Here is a 20,061-nt window from a genome sequence, read left to right as displayed (position 1 = left end):
ATAATTTTATAAAACACCTTCATGAATTTGAATTAACTCTAAATGCAGCGATGGCCTTAGCAGTTTTTTTTAAAAATAGGCAAGCTCTTCTAGGAAGATGGGTGATAACAATTCCAAAAACAGGATAACAACACAGGGTTTCCTACAGGTATCTTTACTTCAGGAGTAACAGTTGTTAAACAGTAAGAGCCAACAGGGAGGGAAAAGCATAACATAATGATTAACAAGATCAAAGTAGAACTGTATGTAAGTTGAGCAAAAATAGTGGTAAATAAAGTCTCAGGAGTTTCTAGAATGTGTTTCTGTTGTGCAGAAGCAATCAGCAATCAATGACTTCATATCTCCCCAGGTGGTCGATTTGTCTTGAGGGACTTGCAATGAAGTGGCTTTGTTTTTGATTCTTTGAAAGAGGGTGAAACAGTGGCACTGATTTTTTGTCTTCTTTAGTTGTAAAGGAGGAATTGTATCCTGTAACTGCTGGTGCCAACTCATGGTGTCTGTAGGTCAGACACAGTGGGCTGGAATCCACACAGGACCTGTAAAGGCATAAAACAGAAACAAACCCTCTTCCCCATGTTTTGAGTGGTTTAGAGCCCTTTGAGTTAGGATGGGGGGGCTACTTATAAACTAACAGTCGTGGTTCTTCATGAGCTGGATGGGAATGCTGTTGTGCTAGGGTTTTAGAATCAAGAGAGGTAGAATTGAATTTTGAAAAATAAGTTAAATGATTAAGTGTAAATAAAAGAATGGCCATTTTATGATTAATCTCCCCAGGGGTGTTTCCCCCTTTTCTTTTGTTTTTGAAGAAGAGTTTTAAGCATATGTTGGGTGTGCTCAACAATGGCTTGACCTGCAGGATTATGGGATATCTTATAATATCTTATAATTGACAAAAATGATTGAATGCAGAAGAGGTATAGGTGGGCCCATTATCAGTCTTTAATTGAATAAGTAACAAATCTTACATTATGGATAATGCTTTACTTGTCAAGATAAAACTAATGTAAATGGTTTATACCATCATCCTTCCTCCAAATAGATTTTTATAAACAAATGTCTGGGCTTGATTTATTAAAAAAAATTGAACACAATGACATAGCAAGTAGATTCTCCTTTAAGTGGAATTGTCCAAATGTAACCTGAATGGGTATTAATAATAACATGTCAATAAGAGAAGGATTTTGATAAAGGACAATGAGTTATGTCCATTTGTCAAAGCTCATTGGCATGATGGCTTGGTGTTGCTCTTATTGGCTCCATAAAGACCACGTGGCTATGCCTGGGCATGACAGATCCCCTGTCACACTGTTACCAGATCTGGTACCTGCTCCAATCACCACCATTTGCCAAGGCTAGAGGAATGCTTTCAGGAACATATCAGCTTTGTGAACTTAGAACTTTCTATACCATATGGATAGCAGTTGCTGCCCATGTCCTGGACCTCAGCACATGTCATTGTCATATTTTACATAAGATCACATCAGGGGAACCATCATCCTGACCTTGATTTGACATCTGCAGTCACAGCCCTGTTGGCCTGACAACTGCACCTGGGTGGGATGGGAGGAGAGGAGCAGCTGCTAATGAGTCCAGCTGGCTGGAAACTCCATTTCAACTACCACACCTTGGTTACCATGGGTTTGGCAAGCTGCTTTTTAGTAAATTATATATTTTTGGAAATGAACCAGTGTCAGTTGACAGACTTCCTGAAAAAAAAAACAGCCAGGTGGGCTCAGCCAGCAAGCCCTTATCTCCTTAGACTCAGAGGCTCAGTGGTGAGGGGTAGCCCTGATGAGTAGCCAGGGAAGATTGAAGGCAAGCCCTGGGAGGCCCTCTCAACCAGACTTTCCTTCACATTTGAATGTACAACCCATCCCACCTGTCAGAAGGCCTCCACCCTTAGGCCTTGCTTTCTGCTGTTATGCTGTCTCTCAGGCCTGCAGGTTCCTCTCCCACCACACACTAAGAGCTGGAACAGGTGGCCTGGAGGGAAGGACAGACACCATGGGCCACTTGGGGTAGACACAGAAACATCAATATCTGCCATAGAAGGTGTCCCATCCTCTTCACTCACAGCTAATGTTAAGCCCATTTCCCTCCATATACATGGCTTGCTACAGTCCCTACTGCCACGACAGCATTTTGCTCCCTCCCATCCATGGAAGGGACCAGGCAGAGACTTCATACTCCAAGTACAGGAAAAATAAATAGAGGAAATATATGTTTTGAACAATAAATATGGTATCTAGAATGTAACACTGCATGACATTTAAAAATGTTACAAAAGCGCTTTTATAGAATTATAATCAATATATATCATTTGGACACAGTAACACAATGGAAACCAGTAACTTTATTACTGCTATTGATTCTGAAACAGACAATAAAGATAGACTCATTTATTTGATGGGAGGAATGTCTCTGAAAGAGTGGAAATTGAAATGATACCATACACTGCCTTTAAGGGTGAATACACACGTAACTGAACAACAAGGAAGATTGTTTTTCACTAGGTTGATGTCTCAAATTAAAATGTCTAACTCATTAAAGTTAGAGCATCTTATCAACCCCATCACACCACACTCCTTGTCAACCTCCCAAATTCACCATCTCTGTATATTAGGAAAATGATTTTTTTTTTGACAGGCAGAGTGGACAGTGAGAGAGAGAGACAAAGAGAAAGGTCTTCCTTTGCCGTTGGTTCACATTCCAATGGCCACCGCAGCCATCACACTGCGGCCAGCGCACCACGCTGATCCGAAGCCAGGAGCCAGGTGCTTCTCCTGGTCTCCCATGGGGTACAGGGCCCAAGGACTTGGGCCATCCTCCACTGCACTCCTGGGCCATAGCAGAGAGCTGGACTGGAAGAGGGGCAACCGGGACAGAATCTGGCGCCCCGACCGGGACTAGAACCCGGTGTGCCGGCGCCGCTAGGTGGAGGATTAGCCTGTTGAGCCATGGTATCGGCCAGGAAAATGATTTTTACCTAAAAATATGCACACTATAGGATAATCATTTTTATTTTCAATATTTATTTTGATCTTCTGCTTTGTTTCAGTTTGTCTGTTTTTGAATAATTTTTTTTTAATTTTTGACAGGCAGAGTGGACAGTGAGAGAGAGAGAGAGACAGAGAGAAAGGTCTTCCTTTGCCATTGGTTCACCCTCTAATGGCCGCCGCGGTAGCGCGCTGCGGCCGGCGCACCGCGCTGTTCCGATGGCAGGAGCCAGGTGCTTATCCTGGTCTCCCATGGGGTGCAGAGCCCAAACACTTGGGCCATCCTCCACTGCACTCACTGGCCACAGCAGAGAGCTGGCCTGGAAGAGGGGCAACCGGGACAGGATCGGTGCCCCGACCGGGACTAGAACCCGGTGTGCCGGCGCCGCATGGCGGAGGATTAGCCTGTTGAGCCACGGCGCCGGCCTGTTTTTGAATAATTTATTTTCCATCCATAATCAGATTTTTAGGCCCTATGCTTTTAATGTTAATTTTCCATGTAAAACCTTCAAATGTATTAAAATTGTATTGTTATTTTTCAATTCATTTTTGCCTTTTTAATTTTATTTTTGAATAAAGAACAAAGAGCTAACTTTGAACATTTTGCTATATTTTTTCATGTGTATCAAGAAGACTTGCATAAAATCTGTTTAGCTTATCTTGCTTAATAGCTGCTACTGTAATTCACAATACATGAGCAAAAATATCTGTTGTGATGTATTTTCTTGGTAACTAAGATGAAAGTGGAAGTCATTGAGATAATTTTGTTGGAATGTTGATTATAAAGGAGGAAATTTTACCTGCAAAATCATTTTCTTTATCCCTTCCTAGAACACAGTGTGTTGGTCATATATGTAGCCATGAGATAAGAGTATGGAGACTATAAGCCACACGGTCATGATCATGTTAATGTTACACTCTCAGACTACTGTATTATCCCCAGATCATATAATTTGGGGAGCTTGTTAGAAAAATACAAATGATTTAGAAAAGCCCATGAGTTCAATTATCTATTATACTCAATCAGGTTTATTCTTAACTGAATGGAAACAATATTTTATTTAGTTATTTATTTATAATCATTATCAATCACCCTCCTTATCTCTTACCCAGGTTGTCCATTATGGTAATTTAGTCTCCCACAAATGATGCATGAAGCCCCTCTGGTATTAGGGAAAAGACTTCCCAGTGTCTGTCCCCCTCAGCTTCAACACAATCCTAGCATTACTTCAGGAGCATAACTGTGAAAGATTTACCAAATCATATAGATATATTGTAGATGATACTATTTTTAGAGTCTAAAACGATGCTTGTTGTTCCTCTTTTCTATTAAAAGAGACAGCTGGGGAAGCAGGACACACAGCAGACTCATAGAATGGCAAATGCCCAAAACAGCACTCCTGCCTCAGAATCAACCCTTCGGACATTCAGATCTGGCTAAAAGGTCCATGAGAGTCTCATATGCATGGAAAGCCATGACACAGTGGCAAAAAACAATCTAAATGAAAGACCCTGGTGAACAAGACCCCAGCAGAAGGAACAGGCCATCAAGGAGAGAGGCGCCTTTCTCTGAAGGGAGGAAGGAACCTCCACTGTGACACAGCCTTGACTAAACAAGTTCAGAGTCGGTGAACTCAAGGGACTTCCATAGCCTAGACAGCTCATAGCAAGAGTCTCGGGTGATTGCTGACATCACAAATAAGAGTGCCAATTGTTAAATCAACAATGGGAGTCACTGGGTACATGCTCCCCACGTAGGATCTCTGTCCTTAATGTGTTTTACTATGAAACTTTAAAACACTACTAATCGAACAATACCCTATACCTTGTGCGGTTGTGTGAATGCAGCCTGTTGAAATCCTTGCTTAGTATATACTAAGTTGATCTTCAGTATATGAAGGTAATTGAAAATGAAACTCGATAAAGGGTGGGATGGGAGAGGGAGAGGGGAGGGCCACGGGAGGGAGGGAGGTTGGGGGGGAAGCCGCAACAATACAAAAGTTGCACTTTGTAAATCCACATTTATGAAATAAAAAAATTTTAAAAAAGAGACAGCTGATTATAATTAATTTAATCAAAACAGCAGTATTATTTTTACTTCAATATGACTTCATTATTGTAGTTTTTTCCTACAATAAGCAAATGTGTAGAGAAAGCAATTTTCAAGACATTTCTTAAAATTTTCCCTTTAAATTAATAAATAGATGGCAGTCAGAAAGCTAGAGAAATTAAGAAAAGGTATTATAATTTAAATAAATACCTATTGGGGACATACTAATACTTGCCTGTTAATTATACACATTCAATTCTTGCTAGTAATGCCTGGCTCATTTTGTTATCACTTATTTTTATCCACAAAATAATTGTAATCATAGCACATCAGGTTAATCTGACACTTAGAGTGTACACAGCAATCCACCTTCCTGATAATTCACTTGTGAGGAAGCAGATAGTGGCTCAACTAGATGGGTTCCTCCCACAGACACAGGAGACCTGGATTGAGTTTCTGCCTCCTGGCTTTGGCCTGGCCCAGCTGAAGCTATTTAGGGCACTTGGGAATGTAAGTAAACAGAAGATTCATTCTTTTCTCTCTCTGTCCCCCTCTCTCCCTCTCTCTCCCTCTCTCCCCCTCTCTCCCTCTCTCCCTCTCCCCCTCTCCTTCTCTCCCTCCCTCCATCTCTACAATTCTACCCTTTCAAAAAAATAAATAAATGAATATTTTTTTTTGACAGGCAGAGTTAGACAGTGAGAGAGAGAGACAGAGAGAAAGGTCTTCCTTCTGTTGGTTCATCCACAAATGGCTGCTATGGCCGGCATACTGCAGTGATCCGAAGCCAGGAGTCAGGTGCTTCCTCCTGGTCTCCCATGCAGGTGCAGGTCCCAAGCACTTGGGTCATACTCCACTGCCTTCATGGGCCGCAGCAGAGAGCTAGACTGGAAGAGGAGCAACCGGGACAGAATCCAGCCCCCAACCAGGACTAGAACCCAGGGTCTGGCACCGCAGGCAGAGTATTAGCCTAGTGAGCCATGGCACTGGCATGAATACTTTTTTGAAAAGATTTATTTTGTTTGAAATGCAGAGGCAAGAAAGAGAGGTCTTCCATCTGCTGGTTCATTCCCCAAATGGCTGCAGCTGCTGCACCTGTGCCAATCCAAAGCCAGGAGTCAGGAGCTTCTTCCATGTCTCCTGCACTAGTGCAGGGGCCCAAGCACTTGAGCAATCTTTGACTGCTTTCCCAGGCCACAGCCGACAGCTGGATCAGAAGTGGACCAGCCAGGACATGAACTGGAGCCCATATGGGAAGCCAGCACTGCAGGCAGCAGCTTTATCTGCTATGCCAAATGCCAGCCCCAGTGAACACAATTTTAAAATAATACATTTTTAAAAGTTGGCGGTATTGTGGCAGCAGCTGGCTTCCAGGAAGCTCACCAATTATTAAGAGCCTGACCCTGCACATTGCTACAGTGGGCTGGGCTGAACCGCTGTGCCACAGGTCCTTTTAGAATAAATCATGGGATTGAGCTTCATTCAGATGTAGTGGAATACGCCAAGGAAAAACTGGAGAGCTTTGTCAAAAATAATAGCTTTGATAAATTTGAGTTCTGTGAACCTGCATTTGTAGTTGGTAACTACCTCTAGAAATGTCTTACAGTTACCAGTATGATCGAATTTATTGTGGTGCTAGGGTCCAAAAAGGCCATGAAAACTATGTGAAAATTTTACTGAATGTGGGAGGCATGCTAGTCATGCCTATAGAAGATCAGTTAACACAGATTATGTGACCGGGACAAAACACTTGGGAAAGTAAAAATATCCTTGCTGTTTCATTTGCTCCACTTGTGCAGCCAAGTAAGAATGGTTATGGCAAGCCTGCTTCTGTGGGACTCCCCCCTGTGCTGTCAGGAACCTGCAGGACTTGGCTTGTATTTATATTCACAGCCCACTTAGAAATTTCATAAACAATGAAATGCAGGCCAAAAGGTTCCACCCAAAAGGAAAAGAAAGAGAGTGAAACAGAATTAACAGGCACATCCTTGTAGGTAATCAGCTTATGCCTCAGCCTCTTAGTGAGGAGGATGAGAAAATGGAAGATCCCAAAGAAGAGGAGAAAGATCACAGTGAAGCTATGAAGCCAGAAGAGCTGCCTCAGAATTCATGGAGAAAGAAAATCATCAGCTGCCCTCCCTGAGTCTTTAAAAGCTTAATTGGCTGGCACCGTGGCTCAGTAGGCTAATCCTCTGCCTGTGGTGCCGGCACACCGGGTTCTAGTCGGGGCACAGGATTCTGTCCCGGTTGCTCCTCTTCCAGTCCAGCTGTGGCCCAGGAGTGCAGTGGAGGATGGCCCAAGTGTTAAGGAGACCAGGAGGAAGCACCTGGCTCCTGGTTTCGGATTGCTACAGCCCGCCAGCCGTGGCAACCATTTAGGGAGTGAACCAATGGAAGGAAGACTTTTCTCTCTGTCTCTCTCACTGTCTATAACTCTACCTGTCAAATAAATTTTAAAATATTTCTTAAAAAGAAAAAAAAAAAGGCCGGCACCATGGCTCACAAGGCTAATCTTCCCCCTGTGGCACCGGCACCCCAGATTCTAGTCCTGGTTGGGGTACCGGACTCTGTCCCGGTTGCTCCTCTTCTAGTCCAGCTCTCTGCTGTGGCCTGGGAGTGCAGTGGAGGATGGCCCAAGTGCTTGGGCCCTGCACCCGCATGGGAGACCAGGAGAAGCACCTGGCTCCTGGCTTCAGATCAGTGCAGTGCTTTGAACTACAGTGGCCACTAGGGGGTGAACCAATGGAAAAGGAAGACCTTTCTCTCTATCTCTCTCTCTCACTGTCCACTCTGCCCGTCAAAAAAAAAAAAAAAAGCTTGATTGACATGTTTTACAGACAAAAAACAGATTGAGAATAAAAAATGCCTACTGATAATTCCTGTAGACTTGAGCATGCAGCATTTGTTAGGAGTTAAAATAACTATTTCTTTCATCAGAGTGAATTTTAGGGAGGAAAAAGTATAACTTGTTTCTGTTAGTAACAAAAATAATGTACTGAGACATTAAAAAGAATCCCTTTTATAAAATCTATTTTTTTTAAACCTTGGGAAAATGCTGCTGTATAAGAGTCACCCACAATGCTGGAGCTCTTAAACCAAATACTTTTTTTATTTTATTTATTTATTTTATTTTTGACAGGCAGAGTGGACAGTGAGAGAGAGAGAGACAGTGAGAGAAAGGTCTTCCTTTTGCCGTTGGTTCACCCTCCAATGGCCACCGCGGCTGGCGCGCTGCGCTGGTCTGATGGCAGGAGCCAGGTGCTCATCCTGGTCTCCCATGGGGTGCAGGGCCCAAGTACTTGGGCCATCCTCCACTGCACTCCCTGGCCACAGCAGAGAGCTGGCCTGGAAGAGGGGCAACCGGGACAGAATCCGGCTCCCCGACCGGGACTAGAACCTGGTGTGCCAGCACCGCTAGGTGGAGGATTAGCCTACTGAGCCATGGCGCCGGCCAAACCAAATACTTTTTACACTGAACTATAGAAAAATGATCCTTAATAGACCTTGAAAATCGCCAGAGTCAAGATAACCTCACTAACTTTAAATACTGAAAATATAAAGGAGCAATAAAAACTGAGGGTTGTATTAAGTGTATACTTTTTTTTTTAACAGATAGAGTTAGAGAAAAAGATCTTCCTTCCGTTGGTTCACTCCTCAAATGGCTGCCACAGCCGGAACTACACCGATCTGAAGCCAGGATCCAGATGCTTCCTCCTGGTCTCCTACACACTTGGGCCATCCTCCACTGCCTTCCCAGGCCACAGCAGAGAGCTGGACTGGAAGAGGAACAACCGGTACTAGAACCTGGCACCCATATGGAATGCCAGTGCCGCAGGCAGAGGATTATCCTAGTGAGCCATGGCACCGGCCCCAAGTATATACTTTCTAATATTCACTTGCTGTGCTCTTAAAAACCTCTGAGAAAGCAGATATCCCCACCCATCCACACCCCCACACACACACACACAGGTCTTTTGGCAACAGATTAAAAAGCAAAAGTTGCAGGGCTATAAAATTTCATGAAACTTGTGTTTTTTAAAAGGTAAATTACTTCATATGTTGCATTATTATTGCACTCATATATTGCCTGGAATATATTTACAGCAACTCAGAAATAGTAATTGCAACAAAAGTAAGGTAAATAGGTCTACAGAGCATTTGATTTCCTTATAAGATAAGTTTTCATAGAGGAAATAAAATAACTGCAATTCAAATCAGATTTATATGCTTAAGAAACAGGCAAAGAACTTGAACAGATGTTTTTCACATGAGGAAATTCACATGGTCAGCACATGAAAAAATACTCAGGATCACTTGCCATCAGGAAAATGCAAATAAATACCAAAATGAGGTTTCACCTCACCCCATACAGAAATCAATAAAAAATTAATGCTGATGAGGATGTGTGGAAAAGGGTACCCTAACCACTATTGTTGGGGTTGTAAACTAGTACAGCCATTGTGGAAGACAACCCAGATGTCCATCAACCAATGACTGGATATAGGAAATGTGATACACACACACTATGGAATACTATTCAGCTGGAAAAAAGAAATCCTGTATTTTGCAATAAAATGGATGCAACTGAAAACCATTATATTTAGCGATATATGCCAGTCTCAGAAAGACAAATACCATATTATTTCCCTGATCTATGGTAACTAATAGTATACACAAAAAGTTTTTATATGAACAAAATGACATTTTGATATTCAATATTTGTTTACAGCCTTGTCTCTGCTTTTGAGGAACAGTGCTATTTCCTGCTTACTCTTTGTTGAATTCTTTACTTAGTTTAGGGTTAATCTTATGAGTGTAATAGATTATGAAAATGGATTATGAAAACTATAGCATAAGGAAGGAGGAGGAAGGGTGACAGCATGGGTAGGAAGTATCCCTGCATGCCCAAATTTGTATATATGAATTCTGTTTACCTTAAAAAATAAATTAAAAGGGACTGGCACTGTGGTGCAGTAGGTTAATTCTCCACTTGCAGTGCTGGCATCCCATATGGACGGCAGTTCTAGTCCCACTTGATCCTCTTCCAATCCAGCTCTTTGCTATGTCCTGGGAAAGCAGCAGATGGTCCAAGTGCTTACTCCCCTGTACCTGTGTGAGAGACCAGGAAGAAGCTCCTGGTTCCTGGCTTCTGATCAGCCCAGCTCCTGCCACTGAATTAACCAGTGGATGGAAGACCTCTCTCTGTGTCTCTCCCTCTCACTGTCTATAACTCTACCTGTTAAGTAAGTAAATAAAATCTTTAAAAATTAATTAATTAAAATGGAAAAAAGCAAAAAAGTATGTGAAACCAAATCAGATTACTCTGCTGGAATTTCATCAATGACTTTTAACTTCCCATTAGAGTTGTAATTGTGCTGCTCATTCTAACACTTAGGAATGATCTTTCTTCCTAACGTTCCTCTATTAAGTGGACACCTAGAATTTAGTAACCAGAGGTAATTAGGAAAAAAATCTCATGAGCACATTGTGTGGGATTAAACAGAAACTTTAATTTTGGTTCTAAAGAGCAAAAGGCTAGTATATGCCAAGGTAATCTGATGTAAAGATGAAGAAAATGATCATAATGGGCAAAGAGTACACAGAAACATCTCAAACAATCTGGAATTATGTCAGTGTACTACATTTTGGTGAGGATCAAAGATGTAGTTAAAAAAGAGACCAAAGAGTAAGAAGAGTTACTGACTTTGTAAAACAAAGACAGTGATCTTGTGATGAAGAAATTAATGTTTTAAACAATTCAACCATAATTCCAAGTTCTGATATTTGCATTTTAGATATGAAAATGAGGCTGACTATATATATATATATATATATATATATATATATATATATAGGCACACACATACATATATATCTATTTAAAGATTTATTTGTTTTGAAAGTTAGAGAGGGAGAGACAAAGTGGTAGTTCTTCCATTTGCTGGTTAACTCCCTAGATAGACACTATGGCCAGCACTAGGCCAGGCTGAAGTCAAGAGCTAAGAGCTTCATCTAGATCTCCCACATGGGTGGGTTATGGCCAAATGAGCCATCTTCTGTTGCTTTTCCCAGGTCAGTAACAGGGAGCTGTATTGAAAGCATAATAGCTGGGACATGAACCCGTGCCCATATGAGATTCTGGCATTTCAGGTAGTAGCTTTATCCACTATGTCACAACGACAACCCCACAAAAATATTTTTAAGTTTTTAACATCATAAGAATTTTTATTTGAAAATAACATATTCTCATATAAATCACATTACGTGCCTATGCCCTATATTCTTGACCTTAAATTCCAAACAGGATCAAATCTAGTTAAGGTAAGAAAGTAGACCATGGAATTATTGGGATGACCTCGATGGGAATTCCCTTATGCCACTAATCCCTGACACTCTGAATCTTTCCTGAAATCAGCGATCACAATGAAGTGACTGGCATAGCCTGCCATGATCTTCCCAAGTCAGGCAGCCTCTCTGGGTGTGATCCAGGTCACTGAGGGTTAAACCATGCAGCAGCATGCGCTGCTGGGCCTGGGAGACTGACTTTGTCCCTTCTGCAGGGTTTGAGCAAATATACTGGTGACAAGAAGAAAAGTGAGGAGAGTGAAACACCTCGGATATGCTTTTGTCTCCACAGCTGAGAGTGAAACAGGAGCAACTAAATCTTGTCTGTATTCCCACTTCCTCCCAGGCTGCGGGGCCAGGACCCACCAGCAGAGAGTGCTGAAGGCTTATTTCATGTCTCTTACTTCTTGTTATCATTGAAGGTGCCGGAAGTTATTTATCCTTAACCATCCCCTCTACCTGGGTCAAATGTGTTTAAACGATTATTGTTCATTCAAAATGCACACTAATAGAAAACAATCAATAATATAATATTATACATTTGCTAATGATCTAAAAAAGGCTACCAATGACAAGGACAACAAATAATCATTGGTTTAACTTACAGTGATTTTTTTTTTTTTTTGTAAGACGTCTAATTAGAAGTTACAAACACTTTATGTTCAAGCTCCCCTTCAGACAATGTGGCTGTTGGGCCAGGAAGAACTGGTGGGGCAAGAAGCTGGGGAGCGACTGAAAGAGCGAATACGGAGAGGCCCAAAAGGAGAAAGTGGAGAAGCAGGAGGGGAGCCCGGCCCAGCCGAACAGTCTCCTCGGAGAAGAGGGGCCGGCACAGGGAATGGTGGCATCTGAGGAGGACACGGTCACTGCCGGTCAGGGCGCCCCTCACTCCCCCAGGCTCCGGGTGGTGAGGAGAGTGGCCCAGCTCTCTGTGCAGCACCCACCACTGCCATGGCTGCCCCCATAGCACAAAAAAAAGGCGCGGGTTCAGCCTGCCTGGGCTCCGCATCAGGCTCGCCCCACTGTCTTCTAACTTTACCTCAGGACTTGGTGCCAAAGCGGCCTTCAGACAGGGTCCATGACTGGGAAGCAGCAAGCAGCGAGGCCCCGCTCTTGTAGTAGGCAGGTGCAGGGAAGATACTGGAGAGGAGGGCGGCCCCGGAGTGCCGCCGGAGTCACAGGGACGGAGGCGTGTTAACTGTCAGCGTCTCTGACCCTGGTGCCATTGCTGCCCCTGTAACAGGGAAGAGGCCAACGTTCCTCTTCCCGGCTCAGTGTCGCCCCGGGGAAGGGCGGGTGAGCACGCCATTGGCTCATGGGAGTGAGTTGGTCCATCTGGGCCCCTGAGTGTGGGCCAGGGTTCAGACAGTGTGGCCCCTGGTACGCCAGGGCTGGAAGTGACGCAACCCGAGGCCTCAGAGCATCATAAAGCCTAGCAGACACTGTGGCTGTGATCCAAGCTCTGAGCCGAGGGCAGCGGGGAAGGACTGCTGGGCGCCAGGAGCCTCTGCTGGGCCTCCCGACGCATGGATCTCTGAGGCGCTAAGGAAGCCTTAGGAAAAGAAGCGGGGACCCTCGCCCGCGTGCTGATTTGTGCAGCCTTGCCACAGAACAGAACGCCTGAGATTGGCAGTGGCTGCCGTCCTGGGTAGGTATGGGGACTTTTTGTTAGTTCCTGGATGCCGAGGTTTTTTTTTTTTTTTTTTTTTTTTTTTAAGATTTATTTATATTGTTTGAAAGAGTTACAGAGAGAAGGAGAGGCAGAGAGAGAGAGATAGAGAGAGGTCTTCCATCTGCTGATTCACTCCCCAGTTGGGCACAACAGCCTGAGCTTCACCAACATGAAGCCAGGAGCCAGGAGCTTCTTCCAGGTCTCCCACATGGGTGCAGCAGCCCAAGGACCTGGGCCATCTTCTTTGCTTTCCCAGGCCATAGCAGAGAGCTGGATCAGAAGTGGAGCAGCTGGGTCTTGAACCAGGGCCCATATGGAATGCTGGCACTGCAGGGGCTTTACCTACTATACCACAATGCTGGGCTGGCCCCATTTCCTGGCTGCTGGTTTTTATTTCGTCTTCAAAGACCCAAGATTGTGTTACAGGTACTCCTTATACATCTCTGCCTCTTCATTAGGATTGTCTCTTGTCTGGAAAGGTGCAGCAGGTTTTGATCTTAGACATGCAGGCCGCACCTGCCTTCATCCTCATGCTTTGTATGTCACAGAATCTATACCAATAGATTATTTCCCCTCTGTATTTTCTTCCACATTAGGAACAAATACTGACTCCAAGACGGATGGACTAACTTTTTTTCCTTCAACACTTCCCATTGGAGCTTTTTATCAGCTTCCCCCACCCAACCTGTCCATAAGCTTATAATATTTCTGTTTGATAGGAAATGGTTGAAACACACCTGTTTTCTCTTCCTGCTTTTTCTAACCTTGCAGAGTAGGGAAAAAAGCTAGATTTGTGTAACTTCAGTGTGAACCATAAATCCTGAGACTGAAGAGAGTCAACAGATGTTACTGTCAAATCATTTTCTGGTAAGATTGTTTTCCCTAATTTATATGCAAGGTGCCTAAAGTAACACAATATTTGTATCATGAATCCTTAAAAACAGCACTCCAGTGTGCTCGTTTACTCGAAAGAATTAAGTTTTTAATATTAAGTAATTCTTCCAGATGTAGTGTAAAACTTACATATGAATGAGAGGGTTTTGAGACTGAACTTGTACTAGATTTTAAGATAGATAATGTTTTTGTGTTACTTATAAGTTTCTGATTTCTTTCATGTAATACTAGCTGGGAATGAAGTCCTGTTACTTCCATTTTACTGAGGTGCTGCAACTGACCCAGATGAGAAATGTGCCCATGTTACAGGTGTAATAAGTGAAAACATGGTTGTGATCTAACCCCTTGGACATGTCTGTTCAGGCAAACAGCTGTATCAATTTACCCCATTTGTAACAGTGTTCAGATTTTCTTTTAAAAACTAGTTGTTTAATATTGAAAATATTGTCAAGGATTCATAACCTTTATTTGTTTGCCCAACTCTTGTTTCCCTGGAAGAAGATACACATGTATGCATGCACACAAATTATGCATAGTGTCAGCTGAAGTCAGCACTGCTGTGGGCCATTTGTTGTTGCTCTTGTGTTTTGATTAGAAGTCTTTTTAATGAGAACTTTAAAAAGGTTTGTGACACTTATTGTTTTATGGTAAAAAAATACAAGTGGTATGGCAATGTGTGTGTTCCTGTTAAGAATGATCCAAGTTTTTGTTAGCAGTCTTTGAAATGAAAGAGTTTGACTAGGGAGTTACTTCAGAACTGCCAGGCTCCTAGAGGTTTCTAAAGCAGTAAGTGTTGGGTGAGGCAGTGCATGTGCACTTAGCATCACAGGTAATTCTGATGCGCACTGATCTCATTCCAAACATCCATGACAAAAGATAGCAAAACTTTGGATGTTTCACCTTCTGAAATGCAGCTGAGGAACTTTTAAAATCTTTGATCCTTTTAGGAAATTATGTATTGATAGAGAGGTCAGTGCTAAGTGATGATACATCCAACAATCCTCAGCCCTTTTACCTTCTAACCACACCGGGACCCTATGGGATGTGCTTTATTTCTCTGAACCCTTAATACAGTACCTGGTGCAGAGTGAGTGTGACTCGGATAGGAATGCTTTTCCCAAGGACGTTGTATGATGAGCGATATTTCATTGTTCCAATGTGTACAGATGAACTCAGTTAAAACATGGTTTGGTGACTTCCTTGAGCTAGGATGTAACCACGGATTCCTTGCCCAGAGTTCAGTGGATTGACCCCTTTGTTCTCTCCATTGTACCAGTGATTCTCTGGGCAGATCTTTTTGACAACACTTACCAGGCTGTTCTATCATCAATCTGATTGATTTTTCTGCCAACTTTTGAGCCAGAACTGTATTGTACCAATTTATTTTGCACAGAATAAACATTTTGCCATCAAATGTTATTTTAAATCTGTAAATAACAAATATTGAGTCAATGAAAATAAAATTTTGATTAGACAGTGGTTGTAGATGTGCTAAATTTCTCAAATTATTATAAAACAAAATTTTTCTTGTAAATGTTCTGATTTTGTGTGCATAAATATTTTTAATGTAAATTAATGACTGATAACTTTTGTAGTCTTAGATGGGAGATTTAACACCTTCATATGTATTTGTCTACAAGTTTATATCACTGTTCTGTAATAGTACATGTTTATTGCTATAATAATCTTATCAGACATGTAATTTGTAGAATTGCATATGGCTGTAAAATAATTTTAAACATCAAAAATTTAGAAATGTGAGGCTAGCAGTGACCTAGAAGTTTGGGGTGAGGTTCAACTAAGAATGGCTGTCCAAAGGCAAGTCCTATGGTGACAGATAATAGGAACTTTATCTTGGACTGGAAGTTTGTATACACAAACATAGTCAAGTGAACATGGCTATCAAAATGATCCCAGGCATGGTGGACACAGGTCTGTTCATCAACGTGGCTGAAACAGTCTTCTTTGGGATGCAGGAGGTTAAGTGAATGTGTGGCAGAAACCCTTCTGTTGACCCCATGAGGATCAGATGTGTTCACCTCGATCTCCAGTCCACATTCAGGATTGACATGCCTTTCCTGGAGCCTTTGCCTTAATATATCTTTGTGTGGGTGGAGGGACTAAATCCAATCTTCTCTAGTACTGCTACTATATGTCTTTTTAAACAGAAATTTAAAGATATATATTTTACTATTGAAAATATTCATTTTAGTGGGAGACACAGCAGACTCATAGAATGGCAGATGTCCTAAATAGCACTCTGGCCTCAGAATCAGCCCTTAAGGCATTTGGATCTGGCTCAAGAGCCCATGAGAGTATTTTAGGCATGGAAAGCCAAGACACTTTGAAAAAAAAGACCTAAATGAAAGATCTCTGTGAGTGAGATCCCAGTGGAAAGAACAGGGCCATCAAAGAAGGAGATACCTTTCTCTGAAGGGAGGAGAGAACTTCCACTTTGACTATGACCCTGTCGGAATAAGATTGATGTCAGTGAACCCTAAAAGCTTCCATAGCCCTGGCAACTCATGACTAGAGTCTAGGGAGATTACTGATGCCATAAACAAGAGTGTCAAATTGTTAAATCAACAACAGGAGTCACTGTGTACTTACGTCTCATGTGGGATCTGTCCTTAATGTGTTGTCCAATGTGAAGTAATGCTATAACTAGTACTGAAACAGTATTATTACACCTTGTGTTTCTGTGTGGGTGCAAACTGATGAAATCTTTACTTAGTATATACTGAATCAATCTTCTGTATATAAAGATAATTGAAAATGAAAAAAAAAACTTGGTGTTAAATTGGAAATTACATAGAAAATTAATCAATTTTAAAAAAAAATATCATGTAGGACCTCTGTCATTAATGTGCTGTACATTTTGATTTAATGCTATAACTAGTACTCCAACAGTATTTTTCACTTTGTGTTGCTATGTGGGGGCAAACTGTTGAAATCTTTACTTAATATATACTAAACTGATCTTCTGTATATAAAGAGAATTGAAAATGAATCTTGATGTGAATGGAAGGGGAGAGGGAGTGGGAAAGGGGAGGGTTGCGGGTGGGAGGGAAGTTATGGGTGGGGGGAGACATTGTAATCCATAAGCTGTACTTTGGAAATTTATATTCATTAAATAAAAGTCTAAAAAAATTCAGTTTTTATATAAAGCAGAGTTTGATTTCATGTTTTGTCTGAAATATTTACCAAAAAATAAAAATAAAAAGAATAGGGCAAGAAGGGGAAGACTATCTCTAAAACCTTTGACTTGAACCTGCTCGGTAAGCTTCTGAATGTTGGGTTTGCTGAGAAATGAATATCAGAGTTTTTCTTGAAGCTGATAACATGAAGGACCTGGCCAGCAGTGATCTCCTGATGCCTAACAGGATGCTTGGTTTACTTTTCTGCCATTATCTGTTGTGTTTTTAGTCTATTCTCATTGTAATCATGCACAATACAGTTACTTATGAAGATCAAGTTTACAAAGTCTGCTGAGTAGAGCAGTGTGACATGTAGTGACTCAGAATGTAAACTCTCGGGGGCAAATGTGGTAGTACCTTTGCTCAGATCAGGGAGTTCTTCAAATCCTTCATTTTTGAAGAAGTTGACCAGAAATACTTGCCAATGCTGCCAGAGCACTGCTGCAAAATGTGACATGTTTGTTTTTTAAATAATTTTCTTTTTTTTATTTTTATTTTTTATTTTTTTATTTTTTATTTTTGACAGGCAGAGTGGACAGTGAGAGAGAGAGACAGAGAGAAAGGTCTTCCTTTTTGCCGTTGGTTCACCCTCCAATGGCCGCCGTGGTAGCGCGCTGTGTCCGGCGCACCGCACTGATCCAATGGCAGGAGCCAGGTGCTTCTCCTGGTCTCCCATGGGGTGCAGGGCCCAAGGTCTTGGGCCATCCTCCACTGCACTCCCTGGCCACAGCAGAGAGCTGGCCTGGAACAGGGACAACCGGGACAGGATCGGTGCCCCGACCGGGACTAGAACCTGGTGTGCCGGCACCGCAAGGCGGAGGATTAGCCTAGTGAGCTGCGGCGCCGGCCAATAATTTTCTTTTTGTTGTTAATTGTTTTGCTGTTCCTTTATTATCACTGGCATGGTTTGGCATCAGATGTCATCACCTCTTTATATTCTTTGAAGGTTCAAATAAAAACTGTGGTGCCAAAAGAAGAAATACAAAATAAAATTCAAAGATAAGATTAGTAATATTTTTATGAGAATAATGGTATCAGTGACTCAACTTTGACAAGAAATGTATAAAAGTTTTATTATTTGATGAGATCCTTCAAGGTATGCTTGGCAGAGAACCTGGAAAACTTTCTTTAAAGCACTGCTGCCATGAGGGGATGATTGGGTTACAGAAAAAAAGTATTCCAACCACTGGTTGGACTTCATCATCCAAGTGCAATTTGCTAGAATAAACAGTGCAGGAAAAGGAAAAGCTAGAACATGGCTGTGCCTGAGATTGAGCTAATAATTGCCCCACACTCTAGTATTTGCAGCACAAAGTAGTCACTGTAGACTGTCATCATTTCTTCTTTGTAGTTTCTCCTGCATCATTTAACTGAGTAAAGCACTAGTACCCCACAGTTCACTCCATACATTTATTTTTTTAAAGTTTTACAGTTTATTAATTCTTATGAAAAATTCACAAAATCACCATAAAGTCACTACAAAATCTTTACTCCTTCAGCTTTTTGCCAGCACTAACATTGGCTTTAGCAGTTCCCCTGAACTTCTTCAATGTGTTGTTACACTCCTGTTGCTGTTGTGTTGAGTCTTTTTCTTCTCATACAGGCCATGTCTTGCAAGTCAATGTTTGGATTCATTTTTTAACATAATCCAAGGAATCATAAATCATACCAAAGTCCATTGTCTTGCCACCGCCAAAATGGGTTCTAAAACCAAATACAAAGATGCCATCAGGAGTTATCTAGCACATTTTGGCTAGTTTTTCCCAAATCTCTGTGGAACAGTTGCCTTCCCAGAGTGGAGCACGTCAATGACCATTTGTTCCCTCTGAAGTGGTCAGTTAGTCATGAACTTCCTGGTACAAATAGTACTGTGTCATTCATTATGTCAGCTGATCACTACAAAAAGAAAAATGCTACTATATTGCTATAAATCTCAAATAAAATATAATTCAATTCAACTGAGACAAAAGGTATAAAGAGTGATACCTGGGGCTGGCGCTGTGGTGCAGCAGTTTAAAGCCCTGGCCTGAAGTTCTGGCATCCCATATGGTTGCCAGTTCTAGTTTCGGCTGCTCCTCTTCTGATCCAGCTCTCTGCTATGGCCTGGGAAAGCAGTAGAAGATGGCCCAAGTGTTTGGGCCCCTGTGCCCATGTGGGAGACCCAGAAGAAGTTCCTGGCTCCTAGCTTTGGATCAGCTCAGCTCCAGCAGTTGCAACCATCTAGGGAGTGAACCAGCAGATGGAAAACCTCTCTCTATGTCTCTACCTCTCTCTGTAACTCTGTCTTTCAAACAAATAAAATAAATCTTTAATAAAAAAGAGTGATACCTTATTCATAAAGTTACAGTCCACAAATAAGATAAAATAGCTGTGATTTTTTTATATACTTTCACAGCAGTCTCATATTCACAAGAACTAATCTGATGAAAACAAGTTGATATTACAAAAACAATACTATGACAGATAAATTTGGAATGTTCTTACTGTGAATGAACAGATCAAACATGGTAAAAAGTTTTATAAAATAAGATTCTACTAGTTAACCTTCAAGTACTAAGAAAAAAATCTGTTGTTCCTCAAAACAAATTTTGTGCATGTTATAATCACTGATCAGCACACAATATTGAAATTATGGCAAAAAATAGAATACATATATATGATTGTACTTTGGATAATGCATGGAAGAATGGAATTAAAGATGTGTTTTGAAATCCATTTATAATTTTAATAGCATAAATATTTCATACAAAATTCAAAAATTTGTTGTATATATGGATTTCAAAATTCCATTTCCGGGGCCAGCATTGTGCCATTGCAAATGGTGCCTACATAAAGAAATTGGGAAAACAAAAAATAAATGAGCTATCAATGCATCTCAAGGATCTCAAAAAAAAAAAAAAAAAAAAAAAC

The 20,061-nt window shown here is 41.6% G+C and overlaps 2 pseudogenes; one reads left to right on the top strand and one right to left on the bottom strand.

Moving 5' to 3' along the window:
• The first annotated feature begins 216 nt into the window (after positions 1-216).
• LOC133755046 (protein-L-isoaspartate O-methyltransferase domain-containing protein 1-like) lies at positions 217-7,186 on the top strand (annotated as a pseudogene).
• An 11,452-nt stretch (positions 7,187-18,638) lies between these two features.
• LOC133755340 (small ribosomal subunit protein eS24-like) lies at positions 18,639-19,012 on the bottom strand (annotated as a pseudogene).
• Positions 19,013-20,061: the final 1,049 nt, after the last annotated feature.

This window comes from Lepus europaeus, unplaced genomic scaffold (genome assembly GCF_033115175.1).
Source record: "Lepus europaeus isolate LE1 unplaced genomic scaffold, mLepTim1.pri SCAFFOLD_3_1, whole genome shotgun sequence".
Classification (NCBI taxonomy): Eukaryota; Metazoa; Chordata; class Mammalia; order Lagomorpha; family Leporidae; genus Lepus; species Lepus europaeus.
Note: the sequence above shows the minus strand (reverse complement) of the source record. Positions and strands in the feature narration are given on the sequence as shown.